This window comes from Hoplias malabaricus, chromosome X1, assembly GCF_029633855.1.
Source record: "Hoplias malabaricus isolate fHopMal1 chromosome X1, fHopMal1.hap1, whole genome shotgun sequence".
Classification (NCBI taxonomy): Eukaryota; Metazoa; Chordata; class Actinopteri; order Characiformes; family Erythrinidae; genus Hoplias; species Hoplias malabaricus.
In genome coordinates, this window is record NC_089818.1 from 23,580,528 (window position 1) to 23,596,512 (window position 15,985).

The following is a 15,985-nucleotide window of genomic DNA, read 5'->3' on the forward strand; positions in this document are numbered from 1 at the left end:
TGTCTCTGCAGTCATGTTTCATTCATTCATTGTCTGTAACCCTTATCCAGTTCAGGGTCGCGGTGGGTCCAGAGGCTACCTGGAATCACAGGGCGCAAGGCAGGAATACACCCTGGAGGGGGCGCCAGTCCTTCACAGGGCAATACACACACCTACAGACACTTTTGAGTCGCCAGTTTTTGGACTGTGGGAGGAAACCGGAGCACCCAGAGGAAACCCACACAGACACAGGGAGAACACACCACACTCCTCACAGAAAGTCACCCGGAGGAAACCAACACAGACACAGAGAACACACCACACTCCTCACAGAAAGTCAACCGGAGGAAACCAACACAGACACAGGGAGAACACACCACACTCCTCACAGAAAGTCAACCGGAGGAAACCAACACAGAAACAGGGAGAACACACCACACTCCTCACAGACAGTCACCCGGAGGAACCCCACGCGGACACAGAGAGAACACACCACACTCCTCACAGACAGTCACCCGGAGGAAACCCACGCAGACACAGGGAGAACACACCACACTCCTCACAGACAGTCACCCGGACGAAACCCACAGATACAGGGAGAACACACCACACTCCTCACAGACAGTCACCCGGAGGAAACCCACGCAGACACAGAGAGAACACACCACACTCCTCACAGATAGTCACCCGGAGCTGGAATCGAACCCACAACCTCCAGGTCCCTGGAGCTGTGTGACTGCGACACCTACCTGCTGTATAATAAACACCGGACAAAAGTTGTACCGTCACAACTTTAAACACACACAAGTAATTTATATATATTTATAAAATAATGTGCATGTTTATGCCAACAAACATGGCTTAATGTTTTCATTTTTGTTGTACACTGCATAGTTATTTAGGTTTAGGTATTTTCCCTTAAATATAATGTTTATTTAAGCCATAAAGCTCTGTTTATGTCTCATCAGGTCAAGGAATATTGTTCCAGTCTTCTAGCTCATCTAGGTGGTTTTAAAAAAAAGTTAGCAGACAAATATTTTTTTTCCTGGAGAGTAGTGATTTCCAACCAGTTATTCTTCTATACACACTACACTTACTGTTTGTCTAATGATGGTAGATTAATGGAAACTTATATTAACTGTTTCAGAGAAGATTGTCCGATGCTAGCTGGGGGTTTGAGATTTGAGATTTTTTCCCCCCTCAAATTATCTCAAGATCTCAGGACCGTTTGTTCAGGATAGTTTGTAATTCAGGATATTTCAATTATTTATTTATTTCATGGGGCAGTGCTCATTAGTCAAAAGAGTCCTTCTGTAAAACAGAGTTAGCATAAAAGGCTAATTTTCTTCTGTGGTCCAGTTCTTAAAAAGGCAACATAAAAAAAATTATAAGAATTCAAAATTATTACATACAAACAATAATGACAAGAACAGACGTTCAAACAAACACCACTGCTTTATTTAAGGTGGACTAGACAATTCGAATAAGCAGCTGGCGAATAACTAGCCAAACCTCCTCAGTTGTTCACTTGCTGCCATATCTCTCTCGATCTTTGCCAGATGCTATTGTAGCTAACATGTTAATTCCACTGAAAGGTGAAATGTTGTGACTGGTTGGTGTGAAATATCTTGTTCAGTGAGTTACAGGGGGATTTTTGTGGAGACTAGATCACAGAGAAGTTCATAACAATAAGAACATTGAGGAAAACTTCAAGGTCGTATAGCAAACGTGACTTTTGGTTACTCCCGCTAGGGGTCGCCACTGTAGAACATTTCACTCCACACATGCCCATTTTCTGACAAAAGCCTCACATTCTTCCAGGATTGGGACAGACAGTATGAGCATGATGAGGTGTACAAACACTAGTCAGTAGGGTGCTGTGGTGTGGTGTCAGAGCAGTGTGTGTATCACCCCTGCGATCCAGTGGAAACTGTCTAGAATTAGTTCTACGGATTGTCTGTAACCCACAGCCAGACACCCTTCAGTGCCATCCAAGACATTGCCATGCTCCAGACAAACCGCCCCATCACAGGAGTAGGCTGAGTGTTTCCAGTGGTTTCGTAAGCCCACAGGACATCTTCAACCAGGCGGTGTGACAGGTGCTGCAACAGTGACAAGCAAAACTTGGCAGAGAGAAAACGGACAAACAGCAAACCAGTCAGCAGCTGTGTGGATACATCAACTCCAGGGACACACCGAACTGAATAAGAATTATTATTGGGTTTTTTTTCCTCCATAAAACACACATATAATAATATTTATTAGTAACCAAATACTTTTAACAGTTACCGCTGTTAGGCCTTTGGTGATTTTCTGCCCTCTGGTGGACAAAATGCACATTTTCATATATAGGCCTTTAAGATCACAGCAGGGGCAATCTTACGGAGTTAAATCAGTGCCACTAGAACCTGAACCTGAAATCATGATTCTTAAAAAAAATATATGTGAAATTTAGTGTTATTGAAATATTTGGAGAAAAAATTCAGGTGACAGAAATTTCAGGTAAAAAAATGCAGGTAATAAATGTTCAGGTACAATATGAAGGTCATTAGAATTCAGGTCCGGAAATTCAGGGAAACATCCGGGCTACTGAGGAAGAGCAAACAGGCGCAGATCTAATCGAACTCACACCTGGCCAATCACAACACACCTACAGAGGTCAGTGGGAGGGCCGTTATTTTAACACCGAGGCGGGAGCGTTGCCGAACCATGGCAGAAGATAACAGCGGACCTTTTCCACCTGTAAGTACTGTTTGGACCTTTCTCTTTATATCAGCGCGCGTTAGACACCACTGTGTAGTATTTTATTGGCCGCTTGTACACACACACTCTCACATTATTGTCTTTTCTACGACGAACGCCAGGCGAAGCCCCGGTTAGCGGCGGGGAGCCTGTTAGCATCGGCGCGCTTCCTACACGATGACGTCACAACGGCCGTGTTATTCCAATACATTCCTGTGAAATTAAAATTGTGAGAGAACAGCACAAATTACACCGATTTTTCAAGCAGTGTTCTATTAATGTGAGCAGCGCTCATAAAGGAACAGAAGAACCTGACGAGAGAGTATTTTAAGCGCAGAATTATAAGGTGAGATCATTACAGAGTGTGATTAGTGCCGTTTGACTGGATTTAGTGAAGGTCTGTGAAAGGTTGTGTACTAATCAGGCCTCAGCGTTTCTCGTGACGTTGCATTAACATTTCTTATTTTAATATTACGTCTTAAGATAATAGTTAAATATTATTTATTATTATTTAAGGTTGTATGTCACAATAATGAAATGTTTATGGGACTGTAGTTTCCTAGCTAAATTAATCTTACCACCAGCGTTTCAACATTTCCTCAAATTAAGGACTCCGTGTTAACAGCTTCTTACAAAAACACCAGGGGGTATTTCATAAATTAGAATTTATGTTTAACGTTTTTTTTGTTGTGCCAAAATCAAGCCTGTCCAGACGACGCTGAAGTTAGTTACTCATTCGCCAGTTTCTTATTCGGATTTTCTGTTCCACCTTAAAAAGGTGGTGAAATAGTTGCATTCTGTCGCCGCTAGAGGGCAAAGTACGAACACACCGTCCATAACATGGAAAAACTACACGATTAGCTTCATTCAGTGGATGTTATCTCTTTATTTTCAAAGAGTCTCAAAAATCTGAAAGTCTCACTGAAGACACAATAGAACAGACTATTAATATCCTGAATATGAAGAAATGTTACTGTGGAAGTTTGGTCTCAATGAGCCTTTCAGATTTTTGAGACTCTTAGAAAATAAAGAGATAATGTCAAATGAATTAAGCCATATGCATTTTATCGTGTCCAGTGCTATGTTTATAGGGCCATTATATAAAACTTCCACAGTAAAATGTCTTCATCTTCAGGATATTAATACTCTGTTGTATTGTGTCTTTCAGATTTTTGAGACTCTTTGAAAATAAAGAGATAATATCCACTGAATGAAGCTAATCGTGTAGTTTTTCCATGTTATGGACGGTGTGTTCGTACTTTGCCCTCTAGCAGCGACAGAATGCAACTATTTCACCATTTAATTTGGAACAGAGAACCCGAATAAGTAACTAACTTCAGCGCCGTCCCGTCCAGTAGAAGAAGAACCAAGGATCACTCCTAAAGGACAATCTTCAACTTAAATGTTTATAGTGTGAAATCCTGCTCTCAGAGGTTTACACATGTGATGTTCTTCTGAATTCACTCTGTGACTGCACACATTCTCCATAAATATTTACTGCACGTATTCACACAGTAATAGACTCTGATGTGTTACAGAGTCCAGTTTGCAGTGATAAAGGAGACGGGCTGCTCATTTCTTAATGTGGTTTCTGAAATGTTATTAATTCATAAATGTTAATTTATAGCTTGATTTATGACAGAAGTGTTTAGTGTTCTGCTTCCTGCCCTTCTCCATGTTGTTAAAATTCATGCAGTTCATGTAAATTTGTTGTGATTGGGCGCTTTTATTAAATTAATTACAGGTTTTAAAAGGTGTCTTTCCCCTCACAGGTGGTGGGGAGTTGTACTTATGTCAGATTCAGCTGGTGTTTTATTGAAACCGTAGATCACTGACACATTCAGGGCTCCATTTGTTAAATTTGTGGTGCACATTATTTCTTGACACAGGGGAGTCGTGCGGAAGTGTTGCGCTCTGTAAGACTCCTAGTGTCTCTGCTCTCATCCTGCGAGAGACAAGGGACCACAGTCACAGCTCAGAGCTCCAGGGAGGACGGCAGGTTCAGGGACTGGGCTTTAAACCTGTGTCATTTGAAGTGCTGTGTTGTGGCACTTTCTGTCTACAAATATAAGAGTAATATTTTTATTTGTTGTGGTTACCCTTTGCAGGCAACAGGGAGGTGAAAGGCCATGCAGCAGCCCCCCTGGACCCACAGTTCTGACAGAAATCACAAGGGTTTAGATAATAGTTATGTAGTGTATATTAAAATAATTGGTATGTATTTGAATTTTTTTTTTTCTTCCTTCTCCAGGGCCTTTCCAGCTCTTTGTTCCAAAGGGAAGCCCAAGCGACGTTGTAGAGGAGGACTCCAAGCAGGAGGTCCACATAAAAAAATTAAGAAAGTAAGTGTCACTTTCTCTTACCAAGTACGAGAAGTCGCCATAAGATTCTGAGCAGTTACAGGCCGCTTTAGGCAGGAGGACTGTTACACTCCTGATGGAGGAGGTCGGCACGTGTGATGAACTAAAGACATCTTTGTTATTGGTGTTTCTGTATGTGCAGTTAGTTGAGTGTATAATAATTGCACGGGTGATTTACCAGTCGCCAAACGGGGAGACGCTAGCACTGCTACCAACTAAACCTTTATATTTGAGTCATTATATTAAAGGATAGTTAGTAGGGACCCAGTGGGGGAGGGAGTGGGAGGGGTTCCCTATTCTCCCCCAAACTTTGTATTGCAGTTTTGTTAGCAGTGACAGAAGCTCTATTCACAGCTCAGTGTTGCAACACAATGATTCTGAAGCTGTACCTTTTAATGTAAATGTTATGTAGCGTTTCCTTGATGTGCCGGCAACTTGCTCTTCTTGCAGTTCAGTGAACAACTCAACCTTCTGTATCCAACGCTAAAGGCGATAAAAGGAGGCTGGCTTCTTTACAAAGCGTCAGGTCTAGACTGGTTACACTGGTTTTATGAAGACACTTATTTTCTTGCCTACACCCTTCAAAAGATAATCCTTAAACGGTTCTTTTATAGAACTGTGTGTGACTTTTGCATCAGGAAATGGTTCCTCAGATTGATAGAGAATATTACATATGGACGACAGTGGAAGCTTTTGGAAGAGACACTGTAACCATCCATAGACATCATTCTCCATCTGTCTAAAGAACCTCTTCACAATGTAAAGAACCATCTGATCAAAGCGTTCTCTTAATTTTTCATGGTTCTTTTATTTTCTTTTTCTTTGTTAAAGGACAATTGAAAAACTATAGGACAATAACTAATTATTTTTTCTCCTTCTTTATTAAGGAGGATGGAGTAGTCGGAAGCTTTCTCTCGTGTCCCCAGATGATCGTGGCTGTATATAACTCCTCTTCAAGAAAGAGCTGGACACTAGTCCATTGCCCCCTACTTCTGAAGCATTCAGCAACAGGCCACAGTGTGAGACGTCGTACCCACTCCAGGTCTTGGCCGAACAGTAAAGTCATGTGACGTCACAGTTGTGGAAGCCTCTGACGCCGTGGACAGTGATGTTAATGAACCAAATGAGAACAAACGTTAGTGCTTTTTATAAAAAGTTTACATTTGCACTGATACAGATACAAATACTGAGTTCTGAAATCACAGCTGTGACGATGTGAAGTGTGTGCTTTATTTTCTCAGCCTCTGTTCCTCAGACCTGTCCGACGCCTGAAAGAGTTCCTCTCTGAGGCGACTGAAACACATGAAGTTCACGCGGTGAAAGGTATTCACTGAATTATTAATCAGAACTGCGTCTCCATTTCTGTAAAATCTCACCGTACTTGATTTTGCTGACTTCCCCAGAAATACATACATTTTGTCAACATCAATGTGAGTGGAATAGGAATGATCAAAAATGACACGTACATCTACATTTCAAATGGTTACCTTTTTGGTGACGTACGGTTTTGTTCTGATAGCAACAATGTATTTCTCCCTCTTTTTTTTGTCTGTTCTTGCTGATGTCGCTCTGCTGATCGTTCAGAAGAAATATTGCCCAGCTGTAGTTCCACACGTCTGGAAGGTTGGTGCTTAATTGTATTACAAATTAAAAGTACTCCTAATTGTGTGTGTTACACTGGTCTTTATGGGGTGTTTGTGTTTCCCCTGATCTCCCGATCTATAGAGTGGCAGTCAATCCCAGACCCCATCCAAGCTACATCACAGTTTGGAGAGACACAGTTTAGTAATCATGCTACACAGGCACCCTTCAATCTACACAGGGATATGAGGAGCACCCCGGAGGAGCGAGATGGAGCTCTGATCTACAAGTAGACTCGTGTGGAATGGGCTTGACCTTTAACCTGCAGACTGGAAGGTACAGTAGGAATAAGCTGTTTAAGAATGCATGTTTTGTTAATAAATGAAATCATTTTCACGGGTGATGGAACCTTTTGGAGGGTGTTACATGGTTCTGAAGTCTGGGTTTTCTGTGAACACAGGTAATTCATCCACATTCTGTAGTAATGAGTAAGAAACAGCAAGTGGGACACTTGAGGTGCTAAACATTTATTCTTTTAAATATTCAACAGAAAGGACACTTTATTTCTCCATTTCAGCAAACACTGGGGTCACCAGATCATTTGGTGTCATCATCCCCCACTTTCTTGTTGACGCTGACGTGTTGACTGTGGCTGGGAGAATTTTAGGACATTGATTTATACCTGGAGGGCCACGTCTGTCTGGAAATCCTGACACAGCAGCTGTGCAGCTAATGGACCGTCCAGACTTGGATACTCCAGATACACTCAGGCTCGTAGGCTAAACCTCCAGAGACGCGGTGTGTCGTCATTTCATCGTCCTATTAACATTTGTTTTAGTCATTGTCAGTCAACATGCCGTATCTTACCTTTTTTCTTTTCGTGTGTTAAAGCTTGAGAAGTTTGAACTTTCAGAGCAAGAAGATAGCCCAGGAGATGGCTTTTTGAAAAGATGCTCATTCATGCTGTAGGATTTTCATACGCATGGATGAATACAGGGTTCATGGTTTGTGCTGTGTATCACTGACATTTTACCTGTAACGCTCTTTATAATTTTAACAGGTAATTGGACGAATCTCACGGCAAATGAGACGTGGCCTGTTTGTCCCAACGCCCCGACACTGTGCCTCTGCTTTTCCCAAGAGAATCACTCGAGAGGTTGGTCCAAAGTATCAAAATACGATTAGTCAGTTAATAGCTTAAAAATGTATCTTTTGAGATATTCTGAATTTTTTTTAAAGTTTTTTTGTGTAGTTAATCCTTTCTACCTAGAAAACTCACCACCTGAAATTGTTAAAAGTAGCCTCCTAACAGCAGCTACCTGCTTTGAGGTGCTGAAGTGTCCTAGACATTGAGAACTCTGAATCTTTCAGAAATGATTTTCTGTCATGGATTGGTACCCATCATCCAGGTTTTGGGCTCATTTAGATATTTTTTGTGGGGTGTATTAGTGTTGTGTCTTAAATGTTTTAGTGACTCCTTTTCTTTTGCCAGCGCGTAAAGGACTTTGTTTAAAGTGCAGAATGCCTTTTCTGAAAGATCAGCTTAAATATTTTTCACAAGTTTACCCCATTCTGAAAATGGCAGTGGTAGCTGTTCCTGGCCTGTTTCAAGGACTTTAAACTGAAATGTTAAGAATGCCTTTACTCTAAGACTGACTATTTAAATTATAATTTAAGAAGTAACAATGTTTTAATTGTGCTCAAACTTCCACTCAATTGAAATGAGCTGATTCTATGGTGCAAAGACAACTGAAATGTATCTATCTATTCCAGCCCAGGGTTTGGAGTTACGTCAGCTGGGTCTTCCTCTACACTGAGGCCAGAGGAAGGTTTGTTTTTTAAACGTTGTACTCTTAATTCACCTATATTCCATGAATGTTCTAGAGCAGGGGTGCACAACTCCAGTCGTGGAGGGCCGGTGTCCAGCAAATTTTGGTTATACCTCTGCTCACACACACCTGAGTCAACTCATCTGTTAATTGCCAGGTTTAAGGGGTGTGAGGAGAGGAATAGCAGAGGACTCGCCCAAGTGGCTGGAAACCAGCCCTCCAGGACTGGAGTTGTGCACCCCTGTTCTAGAGCAGTGGTGCTGGTTGTCTCCAGCATGTTCTGGGAGAAGGCACAATCCTGGGATACGTTCTTTGAAGTCATTTCTTTCCCACTGTTGCTACACAAGAAAAGAGAGGAAGCAGTAACATTTATGCAAGTGATTTGAACATATACAAGGGGGAATCATTTAAAGATCTAATTTGGCTAAAACTACAGTGAATATTTCAGAACATACCTTAATGATCCTCCAACAAATATAAAGCATGACGCAGACATCACGGCTACAGTTGTTTGTACAGCTAATGTAAGCAGCTCAAGGCTCCCAGGATCCAACGGACATTCTACATCTGGCAGGACAACACCTTGGTTAGGTCCTGGGAGAGTCAATCCAGAATCTCCCCCGTCAATGGCATCAATCTGAATCCCTGTTCATATTTACAACACAGTGATACATACTTGTAAGCATTAATACTCACAGACAGTCACCTGGAGGAAACCCACGCGGACACTGTGGAGTGTGGTGTGTTCTCCCTGACAGTCACCCGGAGGAAACCTCCAGGCCCCTGGAGCTGTGTGAAGAACATCATAGTATAATTGGGTGACAGTTAACCACACGTCTCGCGAAAGAAGTTATACTAACAACCAGTGTATAATAAATAACTACATTTCTTGAGATTGTTTTGGACCTGGTGCAGCAGTTGTCAATCATCATTGCAGAAATGAAAACAGTTACATGACCCAATGTCACATTAAGTTCATACCTCTGATTGTGGACTCGATTTTTTTGCCCGATATAAAGCTCCCACACCCAGTTCCTCGTACTGTGAACACTGCACGAGCAACATCCACATTCTCCACACCCTGATCTGCTCTCTCTCTGGGGAGGTGTAGAGTGCATGTACATCACCAGTGACTATAACATTCTCTACGTTAAACCATTCAGTCATAGAAAGGACAGTAAATTTTTTACTCACTTGTAGGGCCATCCAGACCTCCCCACAGCATCCAAGAAGAATGCATCGGCTGTTGAAGCTTTGTTGTTTAAAGCAGCACTGAGATTCATGATCTGTAAAACAAAATGGAGGTCAAATGTGATGTTCTACTCATATACATGTGAAACATTCTATATTAATTTCAAACAAGCAGTAAATGATCAGGTTCAATGACTTGGTAATAACAGGAAAAGTTCTCCATTTATTTACATTTTGCTGGAAAAAAAAAAAAGTTTTTTGATGTAATGTGCGGTTAATTTCTACACAACAGAGAACGGGCTGGTGATAGGAACCCGGGAATTATTATAAAATGTAGCACAATCTGAAAAAGTACCTCTTCACTATGAAATACATATTTTCGGCATCAATGTTTACATTAAGCCAACCATGAGTTTCCATCAGCTCAACCACTACAAGAAAGTGGATTCTCCAAAGTCAACAATAAATGTCAATTTTAATGCATGGTGCAGTTTCAGAATTATTCAGACCCCCACCCCCCCATTGCTTTATAAAACTAATCAAACACCTGAACTGTGTGTTGAATTCGGAGAAAGCACTGGTTTTATTAATCAAGCTTCTTAAATGGCTCGTTTGATTTTGCAAAGAAGATTGAATCATTTTAATTATAAATATTTATACAGTGTGTTGGTGTGTGACAGATACCTCTAGCATTGTAAGTACATTCATTGCTTATAGCAAAAAAAATAGAAGTCAAAATTAGGGCCTACCTTTCTCGAGATGCCATCGATACCCCACCAAATATTACACTATTGTATCTGTTAAAACAGAAGTAGCATTTAATTACAACCATGGCTGAATAATTATTTACTAATTATAACTAATTATTTAATAATGATATGGTACGCTGCATTCACATTCACTCACACCTACGGACACTTTTGAGTCTCCAATCCACCTACCAACGTGTGCCAACCACGGGAGGAAACCAGATAAATATTAAGATAAAATATACAGATAAAATTAATGGCATGTGTACAAATGTGGGTCGTACACGTTCTAAAATACAAGCAGAAATACACAATAAAACAGTAAAACTTGAAAATAAGAAGTGTGTAAGCATAGAGCTGGAACATTAGTACAGCTCACGCAACATTAACGGCTACCCACCTGATGAGCTTGTGATTAGTGTCAATGTGTTGCATGCACAACGGTCCAGGAACAGAACACTTGCGGCGGATAACACAACCCATACTCGATGATCTTCACAAGACGCCAGCAGAGTCAACACGACACACTGAGGCTCTCACTCCTGTCACTGCACGCAGTGGCCCTCAGACTGGAGACGTCCTCTGACTGTTCGGTAGCCTGCACGTGGAAGCCTTGACTTGATGTTTCTTCCCATCGTGTCTAGATCATCATCAGAACACAGACTGTATTCGCGCATTCTACAATGTACTGTTCTCTCTGAGACTGCTGGCAACACGTGATGCTGATAGTCCAATCTCAAAAAGGTCATTCAAGTGTTTCGATGAGATGTTAAGTCTTGAATGTCCATGGGGTCCCACCTCCCACAAAATGGAAGAGGGAGAGTCTCGAGATGCAAGCAGAGAACAAAGATCTGAGTAAAGACAAGTATCCAACGCCTCCTTCACAACATCTGGTGGAAAACTAAGACCAGCCGCACTTAGGAAGAGACTTTCTTGACTGATGACACACAGCATGTCGTCAGAATCAGGAGAATTATTTGAAAGAGCGTTGCTCAAGCCTTGTCCGGAGTCTGGAGATCCCTAAAATCCACCTGTAACATGAAGCACAACGCTCATTAAAATATGAAACATATTGACACTAATTATATTATTATATAATGGAACTACACATGACCACTGCACGTGGGTACAAGACGTCTGATACACTCTCTACACCTGTAGAGTCTATTAACGTGTTTAGAGCTGATGTTTCACAACTGGCCTCTAACACGGTTACTGTGCTTGCACCTGAGGTAATGTTTTGCAGTCAAGATTCTTAAAATAATCAGAATAACATTCTTCACTGACAGTGATATTTGTATAAAGTAACACACACACAGAAGCAACACAGTGTGTAAATCTGTCATAAAATGGCTTTATGTAATTTGTTACAGTGATGCTACTATCCTCTATCACTTGTGAGATAATAACAGCAGATCTTACTGCATTTTACTGCAATTCTAGTTTAAGCAGAAAAATTAAGTTGGTAACAAACTGACAACATTCTGTCGCTGCTAGAGGGCAAAGTACGAACACACCGTCCATAACATGGAAAAACTACACATTTAGCTTCATTCAGTGGATATTATCTCTTTATTTTCAAAGAGTCTCAAAAATCTGAAAGGCACAATATAACAGACTATTAATATCCTGAAGATGAAGACATTTTACTGTAGAATTGTTTTTTGTATTTTCCCTGTGAACATAGCACTGGATGTAAATGTGGGGGGAAACTGCGTATTTGGCTTCATTCATTGAACATTATCTTTTTACTTTTAAAGTGTCTCAAAAATCTGAAAGGCTTATTGTAGACACAGTATAAAGACTATCAGAATCCTAAAGATGAAGAAATGTCACTGTGGATTTACTTTGTCATAATCTTGTGAATATAGCACATGGCATGATAGAATATGTAGAAACGAACTTTGGTTATATGGCATTTTTATTTTTGAATTGTCAGATTATCAAGAATCTGCAATTGATATTACAGAAGGTGTAGTACAAATATAATATCCCAAAATAGTTTAATTCAAAGGTATGTTTGTTTAAACTGGTTATTTCCATCCAGCCATCCATTATCTGTAACTGCTTATCCAATTCAGGGTCACGGTGGGTCCAGAGCCTACCTGGAATCATTGGGCACAAGGCGGGAATACACCCTGGAGGGGGCGCCAGTCCTTCACAGGGCAACACACACACACACCTATGGACAGCCTTTTGAGTCACCAATCAACCTACCAACGTGTGTTTTTGGACTGTGGGAGGAAACCCACGCAGACACAGGGAGAACACACCACACTCCTCACAGACAGTCACCCGGAGGAAACCCACGCAGACACAGAGAACACACCACACTCCTCACAGACAGTCACCCGGAGGAAACCCACGCAGACACAGGGAGAACACACCACACTCCTCACAGACAGTCACCCGGAGGAAACCCACGCAGACACAGAGAACACACCACACTCCTCACAGACAGTCACCCGGAGGAAACCCACGCAGACACAGAGAACACACCACACTCCTCACAGACAGTCACCCGGAGGAAACCCACGCAGACACAGGGAGAACACACCACACTCCTCACAGACAGTCACCCGGAGTAAACCCACGCAGACACAGAGAACACACCACACTCCTTACAGACAGTCACCTGGAGGAAACCTACGCAGACACAGGGAGAACACACCACACTCCTCACAGACAGTCACCCGGAGTAAACCCACGCAGACACAGGGAGAACACACCACACTCCTCACAGACAGTCACCCAGAGTAAACCCACGCAGACACAGGGAGAACACACCACACTCCTCACAGAGAGTCAAACGGAGCGAGAATCAAACCCACAACCTCCAGGTCCCTGGAGCTGTGTGACTGCGACACTACCTGCTGCGCCCCCTTGTTATTTCCAATATTATTATATTCTTATTTGCTAGTACGGACCACGCCCATAGAGGCTGAAACAGGGAGGTAAACTTTGGGGAGGAGTAAAGGGCGGCTTATGAATGCGTATGAAGCCGGACCCCCATTTAATAAATGAATAAGAGAAAAGGGTGGAGGTGGGAGCGAGTTTAAAACAGGAGGCTCGGTGGGTTTGATAATGGCTGAACACGGCGCGGAGGAGAGAGCTGACGTAGTGAAGCAGTCGAGTTGAGATCCGTCTCCTGAAGTAAATGAAGCGAGTTTGTCCGACGCGGAAATGACATTGAATTTATGGGGTATATATAGAGCTGAGAGGAGGAGTTCGGGCGTGGTCCTACTCTCAAAATTATGTTATTATTATGTTACAAGGCCTAAAGCCCAAGCCTCTGTGTGGATAGAAAAGACATCCCAAACAGTCAAAGTACCAAGAGAAAACTTTATAAATGTAACATTAGTTAATAGGGAGTCTTGAGTAGTTCGGGCCAGTGAGGCTTCACAAGGACTAATTGACTCTGAGTCTATTTACAGAGTACGAACAATGAAGGGAAGTTTATTTAAAAGACATTTTTGATCATAACTATTGAGAGCTGGTCTTAATCATGATAAATAACTGTGTTCATACGTTCTCATGTCTTGAGCTATGAAGATTATGATGAAAATTTTGAACATGGTTTGTAAGAAACTTCAAAAGTTGGTTTATAAAATTTAACACTTTGATACCCATGACAGTTGTGCCCAGTGCATCAGTAAAAGCCTTGTTGACATAAAGAATATTACTGAAAGCAGATCTTGGCTGTGGGACTCTCCTAAGGTCAATCAAGACCAACATTTGATTCAGTATTATTTCATAGAAATGTTTAAAATCGTGAAATGATCGAATTAAATGATATTTTCACAATTTTAAACATTTCTATTTTGTTATGGTCAATAATGGCCTTTAAATAAATTTTCTTACATTTTAAGCTTTAGGGCCTAGGCAAACAATCTTATCAATGCCTTGTTTAGCCTCAATGGGCTGAGCTGCCTAAACTGTGCTAATGCTTGCTTCAGAGCAACCTTCATTAATGTATGTCAAAATATAATAATTACTTTAACTATTTGGGATGTATTTTTTGGGGGAAACCACAAATTCCTTTTGTCTTTTTTTACAGATGTTTTTTTTTTTTTCATATTTAAGGCCCTCTTATCTTAATATGTTGCCAGGCAACCTGACTAATTGCTATAAAATGGCATAATAATAAAAATATAATAATATTGGAAATATCCAGGCATTGTGAATATACACTGACATTCAGTGTTTAAACAAACACACATTTATGAATTAAACTCTACACTTTGGGATGTTATATTTGTACTACACCTTCTCTCAGATTCTTGATAATCTGACAATTAAAATATAAAAATTCCATAGGACATACAAAGTCCATAGTTCAGAGCCTACAAGGAATCACTGGGCGCAAGGTAGGAACACACTTGGGAAGCTGTGCCAGTCCTTCACTGGGTGACACACACATATACACACACACACACAATCACACCTAGAGACAATTTTTTGAGTTGCCTATTCATTTATTCACGTGTGTTTTTGGACCGTGGGTGGAAAGCGGAGCACCCAGAGGAAACCCATTTGGACACAGGGAGAACACACCACACTCCTCACAGACAGTCACCCGGAGGAAACCCACACAGACACAGAGAGAACACACCACACTCCTCACTGACAGTCACCCGGAGGAAACCCACACAGACACAGGGAGAACACACCACACTCCTCACTGACAGTCACCCGGAGGAAATCCACGCAGACACAGGGAGAACGCACCACACTCCTCACAGACAGTCACCCGGAGGAAACCCACGCAGACACAGAGAGAACACACCACACTCCTCACAGACAGTCACCCGGAGGAAACCCACACAGACACAGGGAGAACGCACCACACTCCTAACTGACAGTCACCCGGAGGAAACCCACACAGACACAGAGACAACGCACCACACTCCTCACTGACAGTCACCCGGAGGAAACCCACACAGACACAGAGAGAACGCACCACACTCCTCACTGACAGTCACCCGGAGGAAACCCACACAGACACAGAGAGAACGCACCACACTCCTCACAGACAGTCACCCGGAGGAAACCCACACAGACACAGAGAGAACACACCACACTCCTCACAGACAGTCACCCGGAGGAAACCCACACAGACACAGAGAGAACACACCACACTCCTCACAGACAGTCACCCGGAGGAAACCCACGCAGACACAGAGAGAACACACCACACTCCTCACAGACAGTCACCCGGAGGAAACCCACACAGACACAGGGAGAACACACCACACTCCTCACTGACAGTCACCCGGAGGAAACCCACACAGACACAGAGAGAACACACCACACTCCTCACAGACAGTCACCCGGAGGAAACCCACACAGACACAGAGAGAACACACCACACTCCTCACAGACAGTCACCCGGAGGAAACCCACGCAGACACAGAGAGAACACACCACACTCCTCACAGACAGTCACCCGGAGGAAACCCACACAGACACAGAGAGAACACACCACACTCCTCACAGACAGTCACCCAGAGCAGGACTTGAACCCACAACCTCCAGGCCCCTGGAGCTGTGTGAC

General features: G+C 42.2%; 1 long non-coding RNA gene across 1 annotated transcript; it reads left to right on the plus strand.

Annotated features, from left to right (window-relative positions):
- The first annotated feature begins 2,615 nt into the window (after nt 1-2,615).
- LOC136675787 (uncharacterized) lies at nt 2,616-10,136 on the plus strand. Its single transcript, XR_010796220.1, has 8 exons — nt 2,616-2,721; nt 4,973-5,063; nt 5,969-6,216; nt 6,323-6,404; nt 6,666-6,704; nt 6,807-6,998; nt 7,723-7,818; nt 8,436-10,136. It is a non-coding gene; the product is annotated as an uncharacterized lncRNA (long non-coding RNA).
- The last annotated feature ends 5,849 nt before the right edge of the window (nt 10,137-15,985 follow it).